Source organism: Eretmochelys imbricata, chromosome 6 (genome assembly GCF_965152235.1).
Source record: "Eretmochelys imbricata isolate rEreImb1 chromosome 6, rEreImb1.hap1, whole genome shotgun sequence".
NCBI lineage: Eukaryota > Metazoa > Chordata > Testudines > Cheloniidae > Eretmochelys > Eretmochelys imbricata.
The window spans coordinates 27,459,429-27,487,151 of record NC_135577.1 but is presented as its reverse complement, the minus strand read 5'-3'; the positions used below and the strand labels follow the sequence as shown (position 1 = coordinate 27,487,151).

The 27,723-nt window shown below is 39.4% G+C and overlaps 1 protein-coding gene across 3 annotated transcripts in view; it reads right to left on the bottom strand.

The window, feature by feature from the left end:
- KCNQ1 (potassium voltage-gated channel subfamily Q member 1) overlaps nucleotides 1–27,723 on the bottom strand; it is a 534,726-nt gene that overhangs the window by 192,084 nt on the left and 314,919 nt on the right. The window lies entirely within an intron of this gene.

Here is a 27,723-nt window from a genome sequence, read left to right as displayed (position 1 = left end):
ACCTCAGGCTAATCAAGCAAACAAAACCACAAAATGCCTGGTTTCCTCCAGCACAAATAAGGGAAACTCAAGGTTTCCCTGCAATCCATGTCTCCTGCACTGCACAATAATCTCTGTGGAAATATAATCTGAACCAAATCAACGGTGCACACCAATAAATCCCCCACCTGTTCCTCACTGACTCAGATGTACAGTCAGAATTCTATTGTTTGATGACCCACATATTCAGATCCTGTAATGAAGTATACACCCAAGATGGGTTAGTATACAGGTAGTCCTGAGTTGTGTGCACACATCTCCAGTGCTCTTAAAGTCAACAGGAGTTGCTTCAGTATCTCAGGGCAGATTATGACCCATTGAATTTTCCAGTTCCTTTTCCCTATCACCATTAGATCCCCCTTCCCCCATATTTCAACTGCTTCAGAGCAACTCCAGGTGAAGAGAATCAAGGGTGAAGTGCCAAACATGCTAAGCCTGTGCCATAACTCCACCCCTGCTCAGTTCAGTGGCCAATAAAGCCATTAGCTGGGGAACCTGGATCAGGAAGCGGCTCTGAAACCACACACAGCCTCCAGAGTTCCACCTGGGAGATGATTTGCCAACGTATTAAGTGCAGACAGATCCAAAGTTCTTTGTTCAGCAAACCCAGCTGCAGGGCAGGAACCTCTTGCCAATAATGTGGAGGTAGCGAATTGCAAAGTCAGATGTAAGGCTGCACTATATTCCCAAAATCATACCTCTAATTCAAATCTCCGAGTTAATGTTTGTGAAAAGCCTTGAAGAGGAAAAGTGCTATATACATAAAGTTCTTAGTACAATTATTAAAACCAACACTTCATGAAGAGAGATTAATTATGCTATTACTGTACTTTTCACACATGTGAGTTTTCCATAAAAACAGAAATTTCAGCCCCAAATCAGCCAAGCAGTTAACACATGCCAAACATTTAAGTATATGAGTAGTCCCACTGAAGTTAGACAGACCATTTACTTGCTTAAAGTTAGGCTCAATAGGCCCAGATCCATAAAGGTACTTAGGTGCCTAAATCCCAGACTTAGATGTCTATATCCCAGTTTCAGGTGCCACAGCAATCCACAAAACCCCTGTTCAGCTGCCACACAACCCTATAGGTGTCTAGACTCACTTGGTGTCCAAATTTTCAGGGTGAATGTTTCCTAGGTGCCTATGTCTCTGCTTCTGAACATATACACTGTTGTCTCACTCTAGGCATCCAGACGCTAATCTCCCACCAAAGCCCCAGTGTGATCCGTGAACCAGGGGAAGATAGGCATTCGCCTATCTTTCCTACAGGGCCCAATCCAGTAGGTGCCGTCAGAGGCCACCTACTGGATCAGATCCCATTCAAAATCTGAGCCAGCCAGGCCCTTCTCTCTCTCTAGGCAGAGAGACTGAGTCTCTCTGCGCCTGTGGCTCACAGCCTTTATAGAGCCAGCTGGGCCCCCAGCTGAGGCTGCTTCCCCAATCAGCCCCACTGCCTTTCTTCTGCAGCACCCCTCTCTCTGTTTTAAACCTCTCGGGGCCCAAGCGGGTGTCCAACCCACCACAGGCACCCATTTCTGTGACAGGGACAGGGCTGTGTTTCGCTTAGGTGGCTCCTTGCCTAACGTGCTGGCTTTTGTGGATCCCATTCTCAGGATTTGTGGATCATGTTCTTGTGATGATGTGATCATGTTGTTCTTAAGTCCCTTTGTGGATCCAGGCCATACTTAAGTGCTTTATTGAATCAGGGCTTTGGTCTTTATTACTGGAAGTCCTGTATATGCTAAAATTCATAAATTGATGAGTCAGGATAAGGAATAATTTGTTTTAATTACAATTCCTTAAATGAAAAATGCCACCTCACTATGTATTAGATGAATTCACACCAGTGACTCAGAATTTAAAAAGAATGAGGAGTACTTGTGGCACCTTAGAGACTAACACATTTATTTGAGCATAAGCTTTTGTGGGCTAAAACCCACTGCATCAGATGCATGCAGTGGAAAATACAGTAGAAAGATATATATACACACACAGAGAACATGAAAAAATGGGTGTTGCCATACACACTATAATGAGAGTGATCAATTAAGGTGAACTATTATCAGCAGGAGAAAAACACCTTTTGTACTGATAATCAGGATGGCTCATTTCCAACAGTTGACAAGAAGGTGAGAGTAACAGTGTGGGGGGGAGGGAATAAGTATGGGGAAATAGTTTTACTTTGTGTAATGACACATCCACTCCCAGCCTTTATTCAAGCCTAATTTAATGGTGTCCAGTTTGCAAATTAATTTCAATTCAGCAGTCTCTCGTTGGAGTCGGCTTTTGAAGGTTTTTTGTTGTAATATTGCGACTTTTAGGTCTGTAATAGAGTGACCAGGGACACTGAAGTGTTCTCCGGCTGGTTTTTGAATTTTATAATTCTTGACGTCTGATTTGTGTCCATTTATTCTTTTACGTAGAGACTGTCCAGTTTGACCAATGTACATGACAGAGGGGCATTGCTGGCATATATCACATTGGTAGATGTGCAGGTGAACGAGCCTCTGATAGTGTGGCTGATGTGATTAGGCCCTATGAAGGTGTCCCCTGAGTAGATATGTGGACACAGTTGGCAACGGGCTTTGTTGCAAGGATAGTTCCTGGGTCAGTGGTTCTGTTGTGTGGTGTGTGGTTGCTGGTGAGTATTTGCTTTAGGTTGGGGGGCTGTCTGTAAGCAAGGACTGGCCTGTCTCCCAAGATCTGTGAGAGTGAGGGATCGTCCTTCAGGATAGGTTGTAGATCCTTGATGATGCGCTGGAGAGGTTTTAGTTGGGGGCTGAAGGTGATGGCTAGTGGCGTTCTGTTAGTTTCTTTGTTGGGCCTGTCCTGTAGTAGGTGAATTCTGGGTACTCTTCTGGCTCTGTCAGTCTGTTTCGTCACTTCAGCAGGTAGGTATTGTAGTTGTAAGAATGCTTGATAGAGATCTTGTAGGTGTTTGTCTCTGTCTGAGGGGTTGGAGCAAATGCGGTTGTATCATAGAGCTTGGCTATAGAGAATGGATCGTGTGGTGTGGTCTGGATGAAAGCTGGAGGCAGGTAGGTAAGCATAGCGGTCAGTAGGTTTCCGGTATAAGGTGGTGTTTATGTGACCATTGCTTATTAGCACTGTAGTGTCCAGGAAGTGGATCTCTTGTGTGGACTGATCCAGGCTGAGGTTGATGGTGGGATGGAAATTGTTGAAATCATGGTGGAATTCCTCAAGGGCTTCTTTTCCATGGGTCCAGATGATGAAGATATCATCAATGTAGTGCAAGTAGTGTAAGGGCATGAGGGGACGAGAGCTGAGGAAGCGTTATTCTAAGTCAGCAATAAAAATGTGGGTATACTGTGGGGCCATGCGCGTACCCATAGCAGTGCCGCTGATTTGAAGGTATACATTGTCCCCAAATATGAAATAGTTATGGGTGAGGACAAAGTCACAAAGTTCAGCTACCAGGTTTGCCATGACATTATCAGGGATACTGTTCCTGATGGCTTGTAGTCCATCTTTGTGTGGAATGTTGGTGTAGAGGGCTTCTACATCCATAGTGGCCAGGATGGTGTTTTCAGGAAGATCACCGATGGATTGTAGTTTCCTCAGGAAGTCAGTGGTGTCCTGAAGACAGCTAGGAGTGCTGGTAGCGTAGGGCCTGAGGACGGAGTCTACGTAGCCAGACAATCCTGCTGTCAGGGTGCCAATGCCTGAGATGATGGGAAGTCCAGGATTTCCAGGTTTATGGATCTTGGGTAGCAGACAGAATACCCCTGGTCGGGATTCTAGGGGTTGTGTCTGTGCAGATTTGTTCTTGTGCTTCTTCAGGGAGTTTCTTGAGCAGATGGTGTAGTTTCTTTTGGCAACCCTCAGTGGGATCAGAGGATAATGGCTTGTAGAATGTGGTGTTGGAGAGCTGACCAGCAGCCTCTTGTTCATATTCAGACCTATTCATGATGACGACAGCACCTCTTTTGTCAGCCTTTTTTATTATGATGTCAGAGTTATTTCTGAGGCTGTGGATGGCATTGTGTTCTGCATGGCTGAGGTTATGGGGCAAGTGATGCTGCTTTTCCACAATTTTAGCCCATGCATGTCGGCGGAAGCACTCTATGTCGAAGTCCAGTCTGTTGTTTCAACCTTCAGGAGGAGTCCACCCAGAATCCTTCTTTTTGTAGTGTTGGTTGGAAGCTTTCTGTGGGTTAGTGTGCTGTTCAGAGGTGTGTTGGAAGTATTCCTGAGTCGGAGATGTCAAAAATAGGTTTCTAGGTTACCACCAAACTGTATTATGTTTGTGGGGGTGGAGGAGCAGTAGTAGAGGCCCCGAGATGGGACAGATTCTTCTGCTGGGCTAAGAGTACAGCTGGATAGATTAACCATATTGCTGGGTTGGTTAAGGGAACCACTGTTGTGGCCCCTTGTGGCATGTAGTAGTTTAGATAGTTTAGTGTCCTTTTTCCTTTGTAGAGAAGCAAAGTGTGTGTTGTAAACGGCTTGTCTAGTTTTTGTAAAGTCCAGCCACAAGGAAGTTTGTGTGGAAGGTTGGGCCATCCTGATTATCACTACAAAAGGTTTTTTTCTTCTGCTGCTCACCTTAATTGATCACTCTCATTATAGTGTGTATGGCAACACCCATTTTTTCATGTTCTCTGTGTACATATATCTATCTTCCTACTGTATTTTCCACTGCATGCATCTGATGAAGTGGGTTTTAACCCACAAAAGCTTATGCTCAAATAAATTTGTTAGTCTCTAAGGTGCCACAAGTACTCCTCATTCTTTTTGCTGATACAGATTAACATGGCTACCACTCTGAAACCTGTCAGAATTTAAAGAAATATAAAGTTATCCAGACTGAATCCTGCAGTAATTCAGATAGTAAGTACAATTTCTGATGTGAAGTAATTGTACATATTTTATCACTAGTTTGAAACCACAGATAACTCAATCAACACTTACCCTGGTTGCTTTGATTAAACATGAAATGTAAAACCAATCTGCACTTGATAATATGTTCTGTATTCCATGTTTTTCCAGGAGATATTTTCTGTTGCTCAATTTTATTTCTTACTTTTGTACTTTTCATTCTATATAGAAGGACTTAGATTCATCTTTGCCTGTACAGTTTATATTCAAGACAGAAAACAAATCAGAAGCCAAAAAGAACTCAAGATAAGACCTTTCACTAAACCATGCAAAGAAGCCGCCTTTCTCCCGTAACAAGGACCATAGAGAGAAAAAAAAGGGAGGAGGTTCTTTTTAACAATTTATATTTAATTTTCGTCTCTAGAAAGAGACTAACTGAACTTTCTTTTCTGGAATGGGTTACAATGTAACGTATGGCCAAACGGATTCATTACAACAGGGGGAAGGGAAAACTTCTCAAAACACTTCCCTCCTTGTTATGAGCCTGCATACATTATATCAAGATACACAGTTCTCTCTCTCACACACAGAGGCACTAATTAGTGCTAGCAGTTAATTTCTACACCTCAGAGTTTGAAAGTTTCCGTATTTCCACATAAGTAAACTTAGAACTTTTTAACACCCATATAGCCTGCAAATTAGCGACTACACGACTGGTGGCTTTTTGGCAGCCAAAGGGTCCTTATCATTTGTGTACAATCGGTTCTGCTTTATTGGCTTCTGCTGATTAGCCCAGCAACAAGTCTTTTTAAAATAATTATGGGGAAAGGCACCGATTTTAGTGGCAATAGAGTGTCATTTTAGATAACTAAACTCTGACATGGTTCTTTGCTTCATATAGCAGCAAACCTTTAAAAAAAATAATTTATCTGGAAATTTGATACTTTGAAAGAAAAAATCCAGATAAAAGGAACATTTCAAAGCAAGTAAATCACAGGTTTTGTTGGAATAAAAGCTGTAACTGATATTTATTAATATTATTTTAAATGATAGACCACATAATTAACGCTGTTTCATTAAAACAACCAAGTACATTACTGATGTTAGTAGATGACTTGTACATAAAGCACCTTTACAACTTCATACTCATTTGTGTACAAGCCAGTGGTACATTTTCCTTAAATTTAATAATATTCACTTGCCACTTTCTTATTCCAATTTGACATTCTCTTACACACATATCTATATGTACGTTCCTTATAGTCAGTGCTGTGAGAACTCCCCATCTGGTCTGCAAACTGTAGAATTTCCTTTCCCATCTATCTCAGAAATATAGTCCCATGACCCAAGGGTCACCATCTGCTCAGTTACACTGGCACAATGCCTAGTATGCTCGAGGTAATGCCACCGTCCTTTCCTCCAATTGTAAACTCCCAACAAGGCAGACATCTACCAGAGTGTTTGCACACAATGAGGCAGCTCCCAGTGAGATTATAGTTAAGACACCACAGAAATTCCCTTCATCTACAGTAGCCTAGGATGTGGGAATGACCAAAGACACACGCAGTCTCTCTTGATCAAAGGTCATTCTTAGGAACAAAGCAGTCAGTGCCGATGTGTCCAAGATAGCATAATATAACATACACACACACAATTGTGTCCAGCATGTGTGGTTCCCCTGATTCCTCTCTTAATGATCTTTGCTTCACTCAGTATTCATTTGCGTACAATCTCCTATTCTCAGGATGCCCTAGAGCAGAACAAATTATACTAAACATAAGTGAAATCAAACAAAGTTTTCATTGAGAACTATTCATAACGTTTACAAACAAGCCTCTTGTGTTAAGTTTCTCAGCTACAATTGGCAGGTTCAATTTTACACGAGAGATTTTTTTTTTAAGTATACCTATGCAATGCAATAATGAAAAACATCTCATCCCAATGCAAGATTTTACTAAAACTAAAAGAAGTACAGGGACGAACTAAACTTTTTGTATTGTAAAAGGAGAAATATACTTCACAGAAATAAATACAAAATCCCACCAAATTAAACATGACTTAAGCGCTATCAGTTCTACAAATGTTTTAATATTGTAATTTCTTCAGATGAGTTTTCTTGCATATTAAAAAAATTCTCTGTTAATGAGTGTTTCCAAGTTTCTACAATATTTATTACTAATGATGCTATATTCCAAATTCTTCTCTAGCATTTTAAATCTGGAGTTACTTAACTCGTGTAAATGGAATTACTCCAGACTCATGCTACTGCAACTAAAGAGTAAAATTTGTCCTTCAGCTTATTGCAGCAAAAATAAGTAATATTTTCCCTTGGTTTCAGTTAATGCTTTTGAATTGACTTTCAACTTTTCAAAGTATATCTGGATTATTCTATAATTTAAATTGTGGTGTCTAGTATGTATACGCTACCCAGGACTGAGGGAAGCGGGGGGGACACACTTTGTAAATAGCTGGCTGTAGGGAAGGAAGACTCAGTAAAAGATATATAATATGGTGCATGGTAGCAACACTAAGTATGCCAACAGATCACGTGAACAATGTTTAAACGGATACATGAATTCTGTAGCATGTCTGTTAATGAGATAAGAAGTATGCCTGTACACAATTACATCCCCCATCACATTATGCCATTCTTCCCCACCATTCAGAAATATCGAATATGGTTCTTGTTTCTGCATTGGTCTGTAGCTCACTTGTTAGATAAGCAAGTGTTATGAGATAGCAGTGAGTTGAAGACTATTGGTAGGAGCACAGTGAAATGGGCCTTCTTGTATAATCTTATGTCTTTCATAGAAATTTTAAATGAGAACAAAATAGACATATCCTTTTCCTGAAGTCTTAGAAGCAGAATCATCATACAACCACACAAAACACTTTGTTCAGGTGAAGATAAAGTTACATTTCAGTGGCTTGAATACATACTACCGCTCAATAAAGTTAGAGCTAACCCCGCCTTCCCCAAATGTTATTAGAATCCAGGAAATGCAGAATTAAGGTTGCATTTCTCAATCAAGGCATCAAAATTTCATTAAGGAAATTCCCTGAAAAGGGTGGAGTTATGTTTTTGTTGCTGTTTTTTTTTAATGGTCCTAAGGTCTGATGGAGAGGAGGCTTGTTCTCAGACTCCCAAACTACATGCAACAGAGGAAGTCAGAGCCGGAAGATTTTAGTGGAGCTTGTTGTCTTAGGGGGAAATGGAGAATGCCCCCTTCATCCTACATTTTCCATAAATGCAACCAGTGAAGTCACAATGCCTTGAAGAAATTAGCTTCTGGATGAAGAACAATTTGCTTAACTTCAGGCCAGGCAAGGCTAAAATGATGCAGTTAGATGGGAAGATGCTTTGAGGAGACAGCCAGGATACAGTCCTCCCTTCTCATAGAGCTTGTCTCTCCCCTGTTAGTCAAAGTGGAGCCTCAGGGCCTTGTTTGACTCTTCAACACTAAATGGTTGCACCAATGGCTAAAAACCCTCAACATTCTTCCATCTTCAACTTTGTAGGAAAATCCATTCCTTCCTCAATGATGAGGATTTGGCCACAGTGATTCATGTGTTTGAAACCTCCAGACTAGATTACCGTAGCTCACCACATGTGGAGCTGAATGTGTAAGAAACATGGAGACTCCAACTCGTGTTGCATACTGCTGTCTGCATTTCAGTGATTTCAACAGAAATTAAGCCTCCAACTGCCAGAAGCTAGAAGTGGAGGACAGAGGTTAGATTACTCAAATTTGCCCTGTTCCATTCATTCACTCTAAATCATCTGGCACTGGCCACTGACATTGATTTAGATGGACCATTGGACTGACCAAGTATGGCCATTCTTATGTTATGTAAGCACCTAACCTGCTAAAGTGGAAAAATTTTGAAAATCCCACTAGGTGCTTATCTTCAGTTTTAGATAACTATTTCTAACTTATTTCTATTACTAACTATAACTAACTTATTTCTAACTACCTTTGAAAATCTAGTCAAAAGGGTCTATATTCAGGGAACTTTGAAGACTTGCTACCTGGATTGGAATGTGGACTACCATCCAGAGATTCAGAAATGGAACAGAGGAGACAGTTGAAGAATATTTGTTTGCGCACGCAAGTTTCTAAAAAGCAAGGAAGCATACCGATTAAAGTGTGATTCTCACCTGGAAAACCACTGTGAAAATGGCATCTCTGTACTCATCAGATCTCTTTCTTTTGTATATTTGGAGTCACATCTGCTGAGATTGATGACTAAAGTACATTTTTTACAATTTTTTTTTAACTCCTGTTTCCAGTGCTAGAGGCGAGTAAGCTGCATTTCTTTCTTTCTTTCTTTATTTTTTTTTTGGTGCAGCATCACTGCCATCAAGAAAACTATTTGTTAATTAGAACTTTAGTAAACAAATTTAAGGATTAAAACTATTGAAGGAGAGGGGTTAAGAACATAAGAACTGCCACACTGCATCAGACCAATGGTATATCTAACCCACTGTCACTGACAGTGGTCAGCACCAGAGCATCAGGGGGAGCATACAGAATATGGAAATTTTGGAGAGCTCCACCCATCTTCCTCTCCCAGCTTCTGGCAGGCAATGGTTTAGGGTCACTCCAAGCATGGAGTTCTATCCCTGGCCATCTTAGCTAATAGCCATCGATGGACCTATACTCCATAAACTTATCTAGTTCTTTTTTGAACCCTGTTATGCTTTTGGCCATCACAACATCCCATAGCAGTGAGTTCCACAGGTTAATTGTGCATTGCGTGAAAAAATACTTCCTCTTGTTTGCATTAAACCTGCTGCGTATTAATTTCTTCAGGTGATCTCTGGCCTTTGTATTGGAAAGGGTAAATAACACTTCTATATTCACTTTTTTCACACCATTCATGATTTTACAGACCCCTATCATATTCCCCCCCCCCATCATCTCTTTTCTAAGATGAACAGCCTTAATCTTTTTAGTCTTTCATTATATGGAAGCCATTATCCTTCTCTGAACCTTTTCTAGTTCCACTATATCATTTTTGAGATGGGGCAACCAGAACTGGACACAGCATTCAAGGCGCAGGAACACCATGGATTTATATAGGGGCATTATGATATTTTCTGACTTATTTTCTGTCCCTTTTCTAACAGTTTGTATAATTGTTAAACTTTTTGACTCCTGCTGCTCGCTGTGCTGAAGTTTTCAGAGAATTATCCACAATGACTCCTGGATCTCTTTCTAGAGTGGTAACAGCTAATTTAGACCCCATCATCATATACGTGTAGTTATTTTTCCCAATGTGCATTACTTTGCACTTATCAGTGTGAAATTTCTTCTGATATTTTGTCGCCCAGTCACCCACTTTTGTGAGATCCCCCTGTAACACTTGCAACGTTCTTCATTAATTTCTGCACTATTACTTCATACGGACAATCTTCAGACTTACGACACAACTGGTTCCTGAAAATCGCGTCTTACGTCAAAAATATTGTAACTTGAATTTCCCATAGGAACAATGTCAGAATGAGCGTCAAAGTTGAAACTGGCGTCATAAAATCAAAACACGATGACAATTTATAAACCTCATAAGTGCCGTTTGTTGTAAATGTTGTAAGTACAGAACTGCCTGTATTTAATTTCCAGGTGTCACTTTGGGCATAAATGGAAAACAATGGGGCTGTATGACAATAAATAAAGGTCTAATCTGGCTTCCTGAATGTTTTTTATACTTAACAGTTTTAGGAGGGAAACATCTGATATTTTCATACAAAGCTGGATTGGATGAATATTAACATTGTGCAGATATTTGAAGAAAATGAAAGGGGAAGCTTCAAATTTACTTTGAAAGATTTAAATTCCATGGAATGCTTAGGATCAACATACTGAGTAGAATTTATGAAGAGGGGCCATGCGGGTTTACTTCATAGAATGCCATTAATTAACATTCTGTAAATGTGTGCTGATTCCATGCCACCTTCCATTGCTCAGATGTGGGATAATGACTGCTCTCTACTGTATATTTCTCTTGAAAATTTGTTAAGGGATTAACACATTAAAAGATGACCATACTGCATAGAAGTTGACTACCAAGTTTATTTTTTGTTTGGCCTAGTATGACTGTAGACTAGCCCAGCAGTACTTGTCGGATAATACATCTAATCTAGGAGCATGAGAATAGACTGATTGCTGATGAATACAAATATCCTAAATCTGAAGCTTCACATATTAAATAATGGTCAGAAATGCCATATTAATGTCCAATTCTTAAGAAATAACTAGTGATTTAAAAAATCTCTAAGGAATCAGTGGAACAGATGAAAACCAGCCCGTAGCAGTGTATCCAGCAAATGAGTCGCTCCTCCTAAATCAAACCTGATGATAAAATTAATTTTGCCAATTAATTTTAAAACTTCAGGAAATTAATTTTTTATTTATGAAAGGCACTAAATTACATTCTAAAATATCTAAAAATAGACACTGGAAAATAAAACAGACAAAAGGCAGCTTTCCAGTGTGCTTTACTAACATCTCTGAGTCTTACATAAATGGACAAAACTATTATGTTTATGTTTGGTATTTTGTTCTTCAAAAATGTGAGGAAAATCACTTTGCTTTTTCCTTTGCAATGTTTATTTAATACAATTTTCCCAAGGAGCCTTCTGGAAGAATTTCTAAAGGATTTTGGGAAGATTACAAAATAATCCTGGAGAGGGTTGCCTCTGAAGCAGTACTTAGATCCGGATTACAGCTGAAGAAGGGCAGGAAGAGACCCTGGTTACCTAGTGTTGGCTCCAAGTCCGACTTCTCCGGAACTAAAGCTGAACATTTTGAAATTTTTCCAGGAATTGTAAGGAAGTAAAAGACTATTGCCCAGATTTTGCAATCAGTTAAACAAAAGCAGAATTTGGCCAATTCCTTCTATCCAATCAAAATTCCATGTAGCAAATTGTAAATTTTTGTGAATTTAAAGTGTGAGCAGAGAGATAAAAGGTGATGTTTGAAATAACGGTTTTAAATGGGGGCTTTCCCTGCTGCTGATGGGGTTCATTAAGCTATGCCCTATTGGGGATGAATTTTATCCCAGGCGAATAGAAAAATTTTGAGGGATACAATTAGAAACACTCTGAATAAGTAACAGGTTTCAGAGTGGTAGCCGTGTTAGTCGGTATCAGCAAAAAAAACAAGGGGTACTTGTGGTATCTTATGGTGCCACAAGTACTCCTTGTTTTTTTTTCTAAATAAGTAAATAAATATACTTCAAGATCTTGTGCATGTACCAAGTAGAAGAGATTAAAGAAAACTCAGGGTAGCATATCTGCCAAGCACTATGTAACACCTTTATCTCCACATGTGCTTCTGTCATTTTTATTAAGCCTATATAGCATCAAGATTATATTGCCATATTTTAATGATTATAGCCCTGATACAAAGCCCACCAAAGTCATTGTGGATCCTTCAATAGGTCTGGATTCAGCCCTAACTCCTGTTCACATTCCATTAGGATAATGGACAGAGGAACAAGTTTATTTATTCTAAACTGAATGAAAAGATTCGTTAATGTAAAACTGTGAAAGAGAAAATATTTCTTTTTCTTTAGCTGTTTAAATCTTTCCCCGTACTCATTCACTTTAATCATATGTAGGAGGAAAAAAAAACCTGAGCCACATTCTCAGTTGGCATAAGCTGGTATGACTCCATCATAGTTGATAGAGCTATGCCCTTTTATCCTAGCTGAAGATCTGGCCCACTGCATTTAAATGAGTGATGGAAAAGTGAAGCTATTACCATGCAGATATGACATCAATGTAATATATTGCAAAGTATCCAATTTTCTGACAATTAGCTAAATTCTTCCCCTTTTCCTCTAATATTGAAATCTTTTTCTAACTCATGACGGGAAAATGCTAATTATGTTTGCTTAAAATAAAAGTTATTCAGTTGTTAGGGAATAAGAGGTTCTCCAGTGCTGCATTTTTCCAATATTGCATTGAAAAGGAGACTTTCTACACATAATTTTTCCTCCAATTATCCTGTGTTATAAGAATAGAAGAAATATTGTAAATTACAGTCATCGGTTTTGCAGCTTAATTTATTACTGACTAATGATGAGCACTGCTTTGGAAATAATAGCCTGTGAAACTGTAAAACTAGGCAACTATGAATTAATCCAGTTTCTTCGCCCTGAAGGCAATTAGAGATAACACCAGCAGACTTCTTCGTGACCTAGTGAGATTTATAGCCTACCATGTTAGGACTCTGGTTGAGCCAGCAAGATTAAGATCAACAAAGCACCTGGTAGATTGCCATCAGTTAAGACAGACTTGACCAGTGGCTCCAGGCTAAAATGTGCATAAGAAGAAAGAGTATTATAACACTGTAGTCTTCATTTTTATCACAGATGGAATACATTTGCAATGTACCCATCTGTAACCAAACACCACTAGTGTTTATAGATCTAATCTATGAACAATACTGTAACCAGAATGGAGGCTGTTCCCAAACTGTCAGAATAGTATTCTCGTTAACATATAATGGGTGGTCTCCAATGTATTCTCCAGTTGATGAGGCCTCATGCAATTTGTAAGTCTTTGTTTTGTGCTATCTTTTACAAGAGCAATCATTAGCAACAGAATGAGTCATTGAAATACATCATGAACCCTCACAATTCAGGGTAAAATCTCTGCCAATGTACTACACTATGAGGACTTTGTGACAAAACAAAAAGCCTATGTCTCTTAGCCACTCATAAATATTTTATAATTTTTAAGGACAACAGCCTACAAGGTGAAAGTTCAGGTCCCTAGTAGGCAATGAGACATTTGTCAGACAATAAAACGGTAAGCTATCCTTTGTTTTACAACAACACTGAGGACAACTAAACTAGATTGTTGGAAGCGTGAGGGTTTGACAATGTTCCACTGTACTGAAATTATTTATGCAAGTTAGTCAAGGTTTGGCATATAAAACATACATGATAGTCTACAGGCACATACTTTATGGCACAATATTACTGTTTGGAAAGTGAAACTTATTTTTCAAAATGAACACCTTTCACACTTAAGAAATATTTATTTCATCCTCTCCCACTGCAGGAAAGCAGTGTGGCCTACTGATCAGAGCAAGGGACTGGGAACCCAAACTACTGCCTTCTATGGCCAACTCTGTCACTGAGTTACGTAACTTTGGGCAAATCATTTTATTTGCTGTGCCTGTGATTCACCATTTGATAAAACAGGCATAACTACAATTGACTACTACGTAAGACTATTGAGGTTTAATTAATGTGTAACACACTTTAGAATCTTTGGACAAACAGATCATAGATGAACAAAGTATTACAGCCCACACTTACTATCCCACTGTGCCCAATGTAACTTATGGATAAGTAAATGATTTGCCACAATTTTGTGCCTGCTAGCCACTATTTTTCATTTTTCAGAATACGAAATTGAACCCACTGATACATTTAACAATATTTAATTATAGATTTAGGTTTTTATTTTTTTAATAATTAAAAGCCATCTTATTTCTCGTTTCACTAACAGCTCAAATATTTTCTCTCAGTTAAATCAATATCCTGTAAATTCAAGTGTCATATATTTTGTCCTGCAAAATGAAGTGCAAAGTGAAGTTCCCCAGCATGCCTCTTTTGCATGAAAGTTCAGAATCAATGTGTGCTCCTGTCCCTTAAATACTCAATGATATTTGCATCAAACTGCTAAGGGCAAGATTTTCAAAAGCAGGTGCTTAAGGTCAGGCTCCTAGGCTCAAATTTTCAGTCACTCAAATAAATGGACTGATTTTCAAAAGTGCTGAGCATGACCCAGTAGCTCCTAATGTCATGGCAGAGGAAAAAAAAATTGCACTAAAATGATAGTCAGCATCCTGGAAAGAGATAGGTGTCAGAATGTCAGGCACCTGCAACATTAATGCATGGGTGATTTCCTTCACAGCACTGGATTGAATACAAGCATCTGACAGTATTCCATGAGCAACAGATATGAGTGCAGAGTGTAACACTTTCGGGGCTGCTTACATGCCTCCATTTTGAATCTTCATTAAGCCTCAATTGCCTATCCTTATGGTGATCTTTTCAACATGGAGTAAATTCTAGTTAGAACATTACTTTTTCCCTGGAACGCTGATCTTACTCCCATCATATCAAATGTCTCCAATGTAACTACAACTCATGATGAAATTTAAAAAGGTCTCTAAACATTTCAAGCTGTTGTAACCCACACACCTTCTGGGTGTGGTGTTCTTTCCCATCTAGAGGCACCAAGACCACTTGGAGAGAGTTAAATGAGTCTGCTCTACAACCTTAGCTAACAGCCAGTTAGCTTTTAGCTTATGCTGTAGAGGTTTATACACTAAACCAGGGTCTGTCGGCGTTACACTGTCACATCTACATCCTCCAGGAGCCCAGCTGAAGAATGAAACAAACAGCTTTTCTGCTGAGGCAACTTTCCCCAAATCCTATGGTCCAGAAACTAGCCTGCTGGCATTTGCTACTTTTACTAGTGCTTTACAATTGCTGAAAAGATAGGTATAATTCTTAGCCCATTTTTAAGCAGGTCAGGTACATTTTCCAATTCTCTGACAGGAAACAAGTACATATTTTGTTACACATTTTCAAGAACAGGGTGGAAGTGCTCAAACTTTATTCCCTTATTACAAACTCTAAATCCATCCACTTGGACGCCCTCTTAACTGTTTCTTGAGTGACCCCAGTGTTACAGTCTTAATAACCTTCATGGCAGTCCATTCCAAACATTTACTACTCCTAGGTTAAAGAATACTGCTAAGTTCCCTCTGTTCTTCATTTGCTTTTTAAAAAGTTTGCTCACACACCATTGTCCTCTGACCTTTGTTGGTGAAAAAAATAACGAGAGCTCTTTTTGGTGTCAATATTGCTTAGGTTTACAAATGTGAGAGGGTGTGGTAGACTAGCAAAAGCATATCTTCCCAGCCAGAAAGCCTAATTAATGGAAAGTTAGCTGATATGAAAAGCTTGTGGGATTTCCTGGAGGAGAAATGTGTGTATTTTCTGTGTGTGTCCTTCATTATGAAATTGGACTATATACATCAAAAATAAATGCATGCTGATAAACCTCCAATTTCTCTTCTCTACCAGAGGTGTGCCTAGAATTTGATATCCTGGACCAATTCTAGTGCTATCTTCTGCCTCTCTACACATGTTATAAATGGTGTGCAGGGGGCAGGGCTGGGAGTGGAAGAAGGCACAGCAGGGGAAGAGAGGGACTTTGGGCAGTTTTGCAGCCCATAAGCAGCCCTGGGGAGGCTGCTGTAAAACTTATGCTGTTTTGCCCCCCTCAGATGCCAGAACTTATGCCCACTCCCCCAGGCTGTATCTTTTGTGCTGTGTGCTCCTTGGAACATGCCTCTGCATTCTAACTAACCCCAGCTGGTGCAGCCAACCCTTTCAGAAGTTCCTTGCTCTAACGTATGCTGGATACTAGTCCAATCTTTGACCAGCTCCAGGAATCAGGAGGCTGCCGAGGTGGCATTAAGCTGCCTTTGCACTCCCCTCTTTCTCACACACTCCTCATCATGTGCCAAGCACACTTTACTGACATTTTCAATAGAGCAGACTACGCATGTCCAAAGGCCATATAGGTGCTGTGCCACACAATATATGCTCTATGTTGAGCTTCCATTCTCTGTCAGAGGGTTACCTTGTCCAAGCTTAAATACAACAAAAACTGCAGCTAGATCACTAGGCAAAGCCAACATGACAATTACTCATTTATTTCCTTTTCTGTTTTTTCATATATAACGTTTAGAAATGGCCCCTCTCTTCCTATAACTCACTCTTTGAATAAACAAACACACACTTCTCACCAGGGCAAGAGAGCCTCCTAGCCTACTGGGAAAGAAATTTATGAAAGTAATGTCAAACAACAACAACAGAAAAGGAAACCGTGTTCAATCTTGCTTCAGTGACTTGTTGGCACTGCGCTCTGATTGCAGCACCGACAGTAAACAGCAGCGTGTTTGTGTGCAAATAGCATTCTACTGAATGATGTCTGCACCTGTGTAAACTGACATCAATATCTTTTTATACGGTTTATTTAAGGAGTTCACAAGAAACACCTGCACCAGGTCAGGCACAGATGACACTTCTTATTGATATGAAAGAAAGCAGGGGGAAGTGGAGGGGTGAGAGTTCCTTGGACGCTTTATTCAGCTTCACGTATTTCTCATGGGTCTAAAAGAAGCCGAGGTGTTGCTTTAATTCTGACCCTCATTTTGTAAAGCTAGCAACCATAAATAAAATGCAATTAAATAGAATTTAGAACACTGTAAAAAAATTAAGTAATACATTTCTGGGGGTGGCCTTGAGAAAACAGGAATTAACCTTGCCCAATGCCATAATATCTGAGATGGTGCCCCCTACAGCTCTCTTGTGGCAGCCACAGAGGGGAGACAACATGAGGCTGCTGGGATGGAACAGCTGACAGGAAGACCTAGAGGAGGTCTATTCCTTCCTGACACCCACTCTGATCTTTCCTCCTCCTTCTCATTGCAGTCAGGGTTACGCTGACTTTTCAGTAGCCAGCTGCAGGGAGCCCTGGAGAGGCTGCCTTCTTTTGCTCACCTCTTGCTGCTATCCTCAGAGAGTGCTGTCTTGTACATCATAGCGAGATGCTTTTAACGCCCTTATTAAACTTAAAACAACAAAACAATACAGATATTAGGTAATTACTGTGTTTTGTTTTGGTTTTTGTTCAAAAAGCAAAATGATGAAGGCTCCTTTTAAAGGATTTTGGGAGTATCTGAATGTCAGGAGCTTCCTCTTTCAACTGCAGTAGAAGTGGAAATGTGGGATTCGGTCATTAATAACATTGGGAAGAGGAAAAAATAATTTCTGTACTCATTAACAAGTGACATGCAGACTAACAGCTGATTTATAGTGACTAGGTTATTCATGCTACCTCCCAGTTTAGCCAGTTAAGGAGCTGAGGACATTATAATTTAATTCGTCATGAAACAATAGTTTTTATTTTCATACGGTGTCGATAAGATACAGAACCACAAGATGATTTACATAGTCAACTAGAAGCCAAAGTAGGGAGAAAAAACAGAGAAGATTTAATGCAAGGCAAGATTTAATACAAGGAAAGTGTTTTTGAGGGAACTCAGGGTTGAAGGAGAGTGTTCCAGATGGATGAGGCAAGCCAAAGTGAATGATTTACCACCTATGGGGAGTTCCTGGGCAGGAGACAGGGAAGAGACCAGAACTGGAGGAACAAAATGAGCTGGCAGTGGAGAAAGTGAAGGAAGCCAGACAGTTACTCAGATGCTACACTGATGAGCACATGAGAATTAGATAGAACAGAAAACAAGCAGGATGCAGCAAGCTCATGGAGACATCTGACAATAAGGAGGGAAATTTGGAAATTGAAAATTAATAGGAAAAAAAGTGACAGAGTGAAGCCTGCTCACTATGCCTGAGGGAATAGCATTGTAGGAAACTATGGATGGGATGTTTAAAAAAAAAAAAAATCTTCCTGGTACATGAATGACCTTGTTTCATTGCAATGAAACAATTGTTAGGTTAGTAAGCAACATAGCAGGGATACAAACTCTTCAGGTGCTCATCACAAACTGTTCCAAATGTGCTGTCTCGTGTTAAAATTTTATGATTTCTGACAATTCATGGAGAGAGTCCAGTAAGTCAAGGCAGGCAAAACACAACAAAAGGCAATTGGAAACCCCCCCTCGCCCTTTTCTTGTTTTGGCAAACTCAATAATGGGCCCATTTTGCTGAAATGTGTGTCACATTTAACAACTGATTGGCCTACATAGTGTCTCTTTTCTAGTGATAATGTTCCTTTTCTTGAGTAAAAGGTGGCTGACATTCAAATACCAAATTTTACGTGTGTGAAATATGAATTTTTTCTTGTTTTTTACAAAAATAACAATTTCAGAACATTAAGCAGGTACTTAAGTCCTACTGAAGTCAATGGGGCCACCGTTACAACTACTGTATTCTCCTGTTTACAATTAATAGATTAATAGATTTTAAGGCCAGGAGGGGGCATGGTGAGCGTCTAGTCAGACCTCCTGCATAGCACAAACCACAGAATTTCACTTAGTGATTCCAGCATCAAGCCCAGTAACTTACAGGTGAACTGGAGTGTCTTTTAGAAAGATGTCTAATCTTGTTTTAAAGACTTCCAGTGATTGAAAATCCACCCCAAGCCTCGGTAAAGTGTTTTAATGGTTAATTTCTCTTAGTGTTCAAAATAAGTACACATTATTTCCAGTTTGATTTTGTCTAAATTCAGCTTCCAGACTTTGGTCCTTTTTGAAATCTGGACACCAGAACTAGGCACAATATTCCAACAGTGGTCTCTCACCAGCACTGTATACAAAGATCATACGGTTTCCCTGCTTAAACTTGATATTCCCCTGATTATCCATCCAAGGATCACATTAGCACTCTTGGCAACAGCACTGCAGTGGGAGCCCATACTCAGTTAGCCAACATGGCCTCTATATCTTTTACATTCATTGCTTTCCAGAATACAATCATTTTACCTGTAAGTATGGTCTACATTTTTCTAGACTCATAACTTAGTTCTTATAGTCCATAAAACTCGAGTCCTTTGTCGCCATTACAAAATCAGAAAAAAAAGTGGGAGATGCCCAAGCAACTGCCTCCTAAATCATTGAAAAAAACCATGTGACATTCTAATGATCTATTTTTGGAAAAGGAAATGACATAAGGAAGTCAAATGGAGAAGGTTCTTATTTAACCTTAGACTATTTGTGAAATGCTAGAAAAAAATGCTTCTCTTCTATCCAGATTACCCTTTATATTAACAAAACATTTGGAATGCTATGGATCCTTGTTTAACTCAAAGACACGGTCCTTTTCCATGAGCTGACACATCTGGAGTGGTTTGAAGTTCTTTAAAAACATATTTTTGTAGAAGCTGGTGGCCATTCAGAATGCCGGGGCTGAGCCCAGTTCCACATAATTAAACCGTCTCCCTGTTGAGGAAATGTTAATTAGCTGAGATGACAATCTGAAGAACGTCACAATTAAAAGCTCTCTTCTCAAGTTTTCACATACAAATCCTTTTACTCCTTTGTCAGTTTTAACACATTTTATTGGAAAGTTCAATCTAACCCAGATGTTTGCTGACAGAAATTTTACAGGTGATGACAGGATTCCACTAACTCAATACATATGATTTTAGTTAATGTGAATTTCTGAAAATTTTTATTCTATGCTCCTAGACCTATATTCTAAAGTACTGCTGTGAAAATCCTCTCCATTGAAGAATAGAAATGAAACAGCAGTATGTGCATTCAGGATTATGCTAGACATTATATTCCCTCAAAGTTTTTAACAAACATTAGTTTCACTGAAAGCTACTGATGCATTATTTGATGGTATGTGAAATAAACTGGAAGTCTCAGGGACACCACAAAGGTATTTAGGTGCCTAAAGATACAGATAAGATGTTTACTGGGATTTTCAAAAGCACCTTAACAAGTTAGGTGCTTAACTCCCATTGGAAGTCAATGGCAGTTAGGTGACTAACTCACTTAGGTACAGTTTTGTAAATGCTTTATTCCGAGAGGATGTGAGTTTAGATCACATAGAGCAGCACGGCTGGCACGCTTCCTTGCACTCTCAGGAGACAGGCTAAGGGCTGAATGGGTGTAGAAACTGAACTCCCTTCTCACCCTTCGAGATGGTTCCTGTAGATAAGGGCTGAAGTATCGTCAGTTTGGCAAAGCTGGCAATGATATATCTGTTCTATGGATAAACAGAGGGCTACATCCTCCACGGTAGTTACTTTCATGAGCATTAAATTCCCTATCAATTTTCTTTTTAAAGGTCACTAGTATACTTATTGCAACAACACCAGATAGCAGTGAATCTAGAGATCTGCTCTGTAAGAAGATGAAGAAACTCTATTCAAGAGCCAGACAATATTATACAGCAGGGTTCCAAGAGACCTTGGGCTGCTTGTCTCAAACTGGTGAGTGGTTTAGTGCAATCCTTCATGGGGGTTTGATGCTCCATTCTATGCTCTATCTCTAGCCTGCAGGATGAGTGGGGAGAAAACAACAGTGTCCTTCAGTCAGAGTACCGATCTGTCACATGAGGCTACACTCACCTAGATACCAGACCTCTGTGCAAAGAGAAAGTGGGAGGGGCAGGAAGAGCTTCTGAAAACAAAAGGGTCCCTATGCCCTTCTCTTAGCCATTTCTAATTCAACTTTATAAAATAAATCATTTGCTTTTTTTAATTACCTTTTAAAATGTTTCTCATTACATCTTTTAAACTACTATGGATTACTTTTGCCACATTTAAAAGGTGATTTCTTTATTTTACAAGAATTTTCTTGCACACTGCATGTGTTTCCCCCTTTAGAAATAAATGTTTTCTCATCACAGTAAGACGTGATGGGTTGTGTATCATGATCCAGTAATGATCCACTTTGGTTGTGAATGGCACAAGGTCAGAATACTCAGGCATGTCATTATTAGACCATAATACACTCCCGGTCAAGTCTCATTGCGTAAATGCATGATGGAAACACGAGTAAAAAGCCAATTTAAACATGTTACTTAAACAAGCAAGGAAAGTTAAATATGAAAGTAAACATGCTGCACACTATATCAGAGAACTCTTAACTTCATGTGTGATAGACCAGAAGAGATCCTGGAAGATTCTTCTTATGTAAAGTGATTTTTTGTTGCCTGCTTTTAAAAAATACTATATGTTAACCACAAAAAATCACCCTAAGGAAATGTTGTACAAAAATATCTACATTGAAATAGCATTAACATTCTGGCTTGATTCAGAAAAAGAAACAGGAAATTCAGAACTGAGTTTGAAATTCTATCCTTAACCAGCCTTATTGTGTCTTTGCACTGCTGTAAATCTGATATCCAAAATGACAAACCAAATAGGGTTGACTAATGATTCAGTTCTACTTTTCAGTCAGAATTTCCTTGCTTCTCTCAGTTTAACTTCTCTCAGTTGTTTTTCTGTCATTTACTTTAGATTTCATTTTTCTCCAATTGTGCCTACCTTCTGGGCCATACACTCTCTCATAGTCATAAAAATTTAGCAGTCTCACTGCTTTACAACAATCCTTTGATTTACAGAGAATAGCGCTTCAATTCAAAACAATCTCAGAGAAATGGAGGGTGATTTGAAAAGTAACAATTTCATAACCCCAGAAGTTTTTGATATTTGCTTGTGTCAACACTCTGTTCAACCTGTTTTATGAGGAGTCTCTTCAAATGCATGGAAACTATGGGCTTGTCCACACTTTGGGGCAATGAGCATTATGAGGGTCTGATTTCTAAAGAGCACTAATGTGTTGTGCATTAATTGGTCCATGTAGACCGTGCTGGTGCGCTTTAATATAGTATTGTTTCAAATAGCATTACATTAAAGCGCGCTAGGGAACATTTAGTGTGCACCAGCAATGTCTACGTGGACCAATTCACGAAAACTCTTCAGAGCACTTTAGAAATCATATCCCCTTAGTAGGTAATACTGCGCTGTGCAGACACACCCTACAGGCAACTATCCAACAAATACTATCCTCAGAGTAATCTCTCTTTCACTCCTTGTAATCAACTGCAACTCAGTTAAATGTGAGGGTAAAGCTCAGGTGAAGAAAATGTATCCTTCCCCTTTATGCATATAGTCTTGCTAAGTCTTGGGATTTTATTGCTGTCTTGCTATATTTGGAATTTTTAGTAATGCGTCAGTTTTTGGAGTCATGGAATGATGTGAGAACCTCAGCAATTCACAAAGTAAGTTTCTAACTTGGCTAGCTTGTCTCCAAAACCATATAGGCTAAAAATGTTACCTTTTTTAAATATAAAAGCTGAGAGGTCATGTAATCACCTGAGTCCAGGAGCTGGGACTCTAAGAAAAACAACTAACTTTGCAAGATTTGCAATAAAAACTTGAGAGTTGGCAACACTGGTTTGCAAGTTATGATCTAGAACCATAGCATGCTGGATATTCTGCCCCAGACATTACGTAGAAATTAGGAGAACTGAAGTTGTCTGTAGATTACATTGAGACATCTGTTCAATAACAGAAAATTGAATTATTTGTCCACAAGGTCGGTTCCCCAAAGAGTTAACAATCTAGATCTACAACCTGAATAGATAACTTACTGTACAAACAAAAGAAAGGGAGGAAGGAGTGAATTGGAATCAATAAATTAAATGTGATCAAGCAGTGAAGTGTCGTACGAGTCTTAGTCATTCTACTTTTTTCATTGTTTTGTTTAAGAATTATTTTTTTCATGCTTCTAGCTGAACACTGTTTGGAAGAGAGGACTAAGGAGGAAAGTGAGATTTAAGGAGAGACTTGGAGGATTTTCAGAAGTGACTGTTTAGTCACTTAGAACTCATTTGTTTTAAAATAATTTTACCTCAAACAATTGAAACATTAGACCTCAACGAGGAGTATATGAGTATGTCTTCACAGCACAGTTAGTCTAACTCAGGTGCAAGGGTCGCACAGCACAACCCTACCCGCGGAACTGTGTCATCACTGATTCCACACTTGCACATGTGTGTCTGGGGCCATATCCCATGGTTCTTTGTGCTGAGAAGCTCTATGATTCCTTCCCTGTTAATTGTGACAATTGCAGGAGAACTTGTCTGTCCTTCAAGGTTAATTGTGTGGAGGGCATTGCCTGCAACCCCTCTGCAGAATTGGTGGTTTCCAGCCCAAGTTAAAGTGTAGCATGGGCTCTAACCCATACCCCCAGTCGGGTAAGCTAGCCCAGACCTACAGCATCTCCAAAGCTCAGTCACAAGGTTTCCTGTGTGGATAGTAGGGAAGGCCAGGCTAAATCCCATGTAGGAGCCTGGGTTAACTGTGCAGTGAAGACATACCCTATATGTGCCAAGTTTCAAACTCCACACTTTCCCATTGTTAGAGAAACTGCTCAAATTTTTAAACAGTAACTTTTGGACAGAGAGACAAAACTTCAGCTCCAAAAAAGTCTGTTTCAAAATACATAGAGACTGATTTGTAAGTGTAACTGAAGTGGACATCATCACACATCACTAGAAAAACATTTCCAGCCAGGGATACTTCACAAATCAAGTAATTTCTCACTTCTTTCGCATTAAACATATTGTTCTTCTCACAATGCATTAGAGCAGCCTAATCTAAATTAAAAATATCCCTATTCCTGCCTCAGGAAATAAATTTCTTGTTCAGTTAGTTTCTGCACAGTTTAAATATATCATTAGTATGAAAATGATCCCTTTTTATGAGGTGGTGTTATTTCATGGGATATACTTAATGTTTAGGAATGTGTATATCATATACTGAAATTATATATAACATATAATGAAACACATATGAAATTACAGTGCCACTGCAATTAAGGTTCTGACAGACTCTCCTTTATAAATTTACATTTTCAAGGGGTTATAACTCTAGGATGAATCCTGGAAAAGGCATTTGGATTCTAAGGATTCTGGAACAAATGCTTCCCCTCCCCCATACAGAAAACAAACAAAAAACTCTAAACAACTTTATGAAGCTTTGTGCTCCTAGATTTGAAAAGATAGTTTTGTTTTTAAAATTAGCTTTTTCTTGTCCTTGTTTTCATTGGCAATTAAGGCTAGAGAGTAATTTACAATCTGCAATAAGGCAGGGGCCAGCATGTAACTGCACTGCTCCAGGAGAAGACCAGGGAGGGAGCTCTGCGACTGTGGCTTAAGCTCCTTGCTTACTCCAGAGGAAAACTAATCAAATATTGCTCTATACAAGTAGCAGTTTATGTCAGTCTCTGCTCCGCTAGCTGACTGGGAGAGGAGAGGGTGGAGTCAAGGCTCTGAGCATTCCCAACCACTGCCTGTCAACACCTCCCCAACATCTATGGGAGGGGGGAGTAGTGGACTCCACAGAGGCTGGTCTCCCTTACCCCACCCTTCTGTTTTCCATGATGCCAGTATTCCATGCTAATGGGTCAGGAGGTGCCTTATGCCCCCTTTACCTCCCTACTCAGGCATGTAGGGCAGACCATGATCTTGCACTGAATTTATAAAGAGAATAAATTTATCCCTCCCAAATTGTTTAAAATATAATGATTGGATGACTTGAATAATACCCCAAATACTATTGATATGCACACATACTTCTAAATATATGTTTTACTGTGAAAAACTGAGATATGAAGTAGAGAGAAGAACATGCAGACATAGGTGTGGAAGTAGGGGTGCTGCTGTACTCCGTGGCTTGAGGTGGTTTCCATCACATACAGGGTTTACAGTTTGGTTCAATGGCTCGCAGTACCCCCACTATACAAATTGTTCCAGCACTCTTGCATGCAGATGAAGTGTTTAAGGATCTTAAGTAGTGTAATTCTGTTTTTTGGGCATAGATTTTTCCCCATTTTGTGAGATCATCCAGAATGTACAGATTGCTCCATTGCTGAAAACGAGACAGTTCTACCAACAGTACGTAGATCTTGTAGAAGCTGCAACTTTATATGTCTCTTTCAGTGTTCAGGTAAAAATTAATACTCAAAACAGGCTATCCTGGGACTACTAGAAGTTCTTAGGGGAACTACAAGTAAGTTCTTACGGGAAAGGATACATAACAGTAAATTGTGAGACAGATTTCTGTGCATTGTCTACAACAAACATATTTGTTCAAGAAATATATAATTGGAACAAAACCCTGCAAGCCTGATGCCAAAGAAAAGACTATTTATGCCTTAGTACACTGGAGAACTTGTTCCTGCTTACGTAAAGATTGCCCCCATAATGCTGCCAAGGTCAGTGTCTGCATGGATTTATTTGCATCAGAAGTGAATGACGCCTGGGGGCAGTTTAAACTTGTACAAAAGCCATTTAATTTTTTCCTCCTTATTTTATGGTCAAGTTCAACATCTAAATGTGGTTTCCAAGTTTGTCGTATTCCAGAATAGCATACTCCAAGAACCAAAACATCCTATAGCATCTCCTTTCAGATAAGAGTAGGATATCTCAAATGTATAAAAAGGTGCTCAGATAATACTGTGATGGGTACATGACTGATAGACACATAACTACACATGATCCCTTGCAAAGTGGATAATAAGATAGAGCCTTGTTCCAGGTATTCTAAAGTATTTTAAGGAGTCAATCCTGTGTTCCTTATTCAAGCAAAGCCTCACCAGCTGAAGTCAATATTTTTGACAGCAATCTGCTGTTACTTGATCAATTAAAGGCTGATCCTGGAAACATACACCAAGGATAACCAGGGAAGTACAGCTATGCTTGAGGACACTGCAGGGAGTAGTAAAAAGGCTCCTGCACGGCTTGTGAGTCAGCAGGGGGAAGGCACCAACTGAGACCGCCTGAGGAAAGGGAAAACTCCAGGCAGGAGGGGATGGGAAGCAGAAAGACAGTCCCTCTGGGGCAGGTCTGTGCCCAGCTGAAACTGGGGGCTTGTATGCACTATCACTTATGTCGGTATAACTTATGTCACTCAGGAATGTGACTAAGCCACCCCCCTGAGCGACGTAAATTACATTGACTTAAGCGCTGGTGTGGATGGTGCTATGTCGACGGGAGGTAGTTTTATTATGCTAGTGGGAGAGAGCTCTCCTGCCAGCACACAGGGTCTTCACCAGCTGTAGCGCTTCTAGTGTAGACTAGCCCTTGGATGAAAACTGTAGAAGTCTGTGTTTTATTTGAAAAACATTATTTTATTTGAAAGACTGCTATAATTTTCTTCATGAAATTAGTTCCACTGAGTTCAACGGACTACTCCCAAATGTGAAGTTACTCTTGTGCTTCAGTGTTTGCAGGAGGGGGCTTTAAATGGTGAGGTACAAGGTAACGGTAATTCAGGTGTCCTTGATTCTTGTATGGCTCTAGCGGAGAAATGATCAGAGTAGGAACTCTCTGCATGTCTATCTCCCTGATCCCTTCTGACCCAATCTAAAATTCCCCTTGAACTCATATGTTCCATGTAGAAGCATTTAAACATTTTCAGATTAAAACTGAAGGATTTCAAAGACAAAATAATTCCACAAAATTTGCTATTTTGTTAAAAAGAATTCATTGAAAGCATATTTCAACAGAAATTTTTCTACTAGTTCTACTGAACAGGCAAGGGCTGTTGCTAATCTAGCATCTATGGCCTTCCAGAGCTTGGGAAGCCCATATGATTGCTTCGATTTCAGATATTTAGTGCTGGATATGACCCCTAAATTTTAATTGGGAATTGGTGTATTTTTCCAACTAAGCAGATATAATGAAATGAAAATTAGAAACACAGGGACACTCCCTCCGGTTTTCCTTGCCTGTATCATTTCTCAAAGCATGTACGGAAGAAAATCCACTTGGGAATTGAAAATTACAAATGAAAATTTGCAAATCATTTGGATTAAAAAAATAATAAACTTGGTGTGCAGACAACTCTTAAATAGCTCTGATAGAATAATATTAGATTGTTAAAGTTTCAGCCAACTTCTTAATTTTGAAACAAGTTTATGCTTATTAAACAGCATTTAGATGATATTCTGATTAGGTTTCATTAAATCTCATTTTACACAGAAGATAAAAGTTATGTGTAGAAAACATAGGGACAGATTTCCGAATAGGCCTGTGCAAAAGCATATATACGTTTGCACATGCTCAGCCTAGTCACAGAAAAACCCTGGTGCACAGTCACAAATCAAGATTTGTGAGAGCACAGAGTTATGCATGCTTACAAGAGCACCTGATTCTCTTAGATTGGATGAGGGTACTTTTATGCTCTGTTGAAAACCTGGCCCATAAATAACCAACCCATAAAGCTAGGTAATTTTGTCCTTGGTGAGGACTGTAAT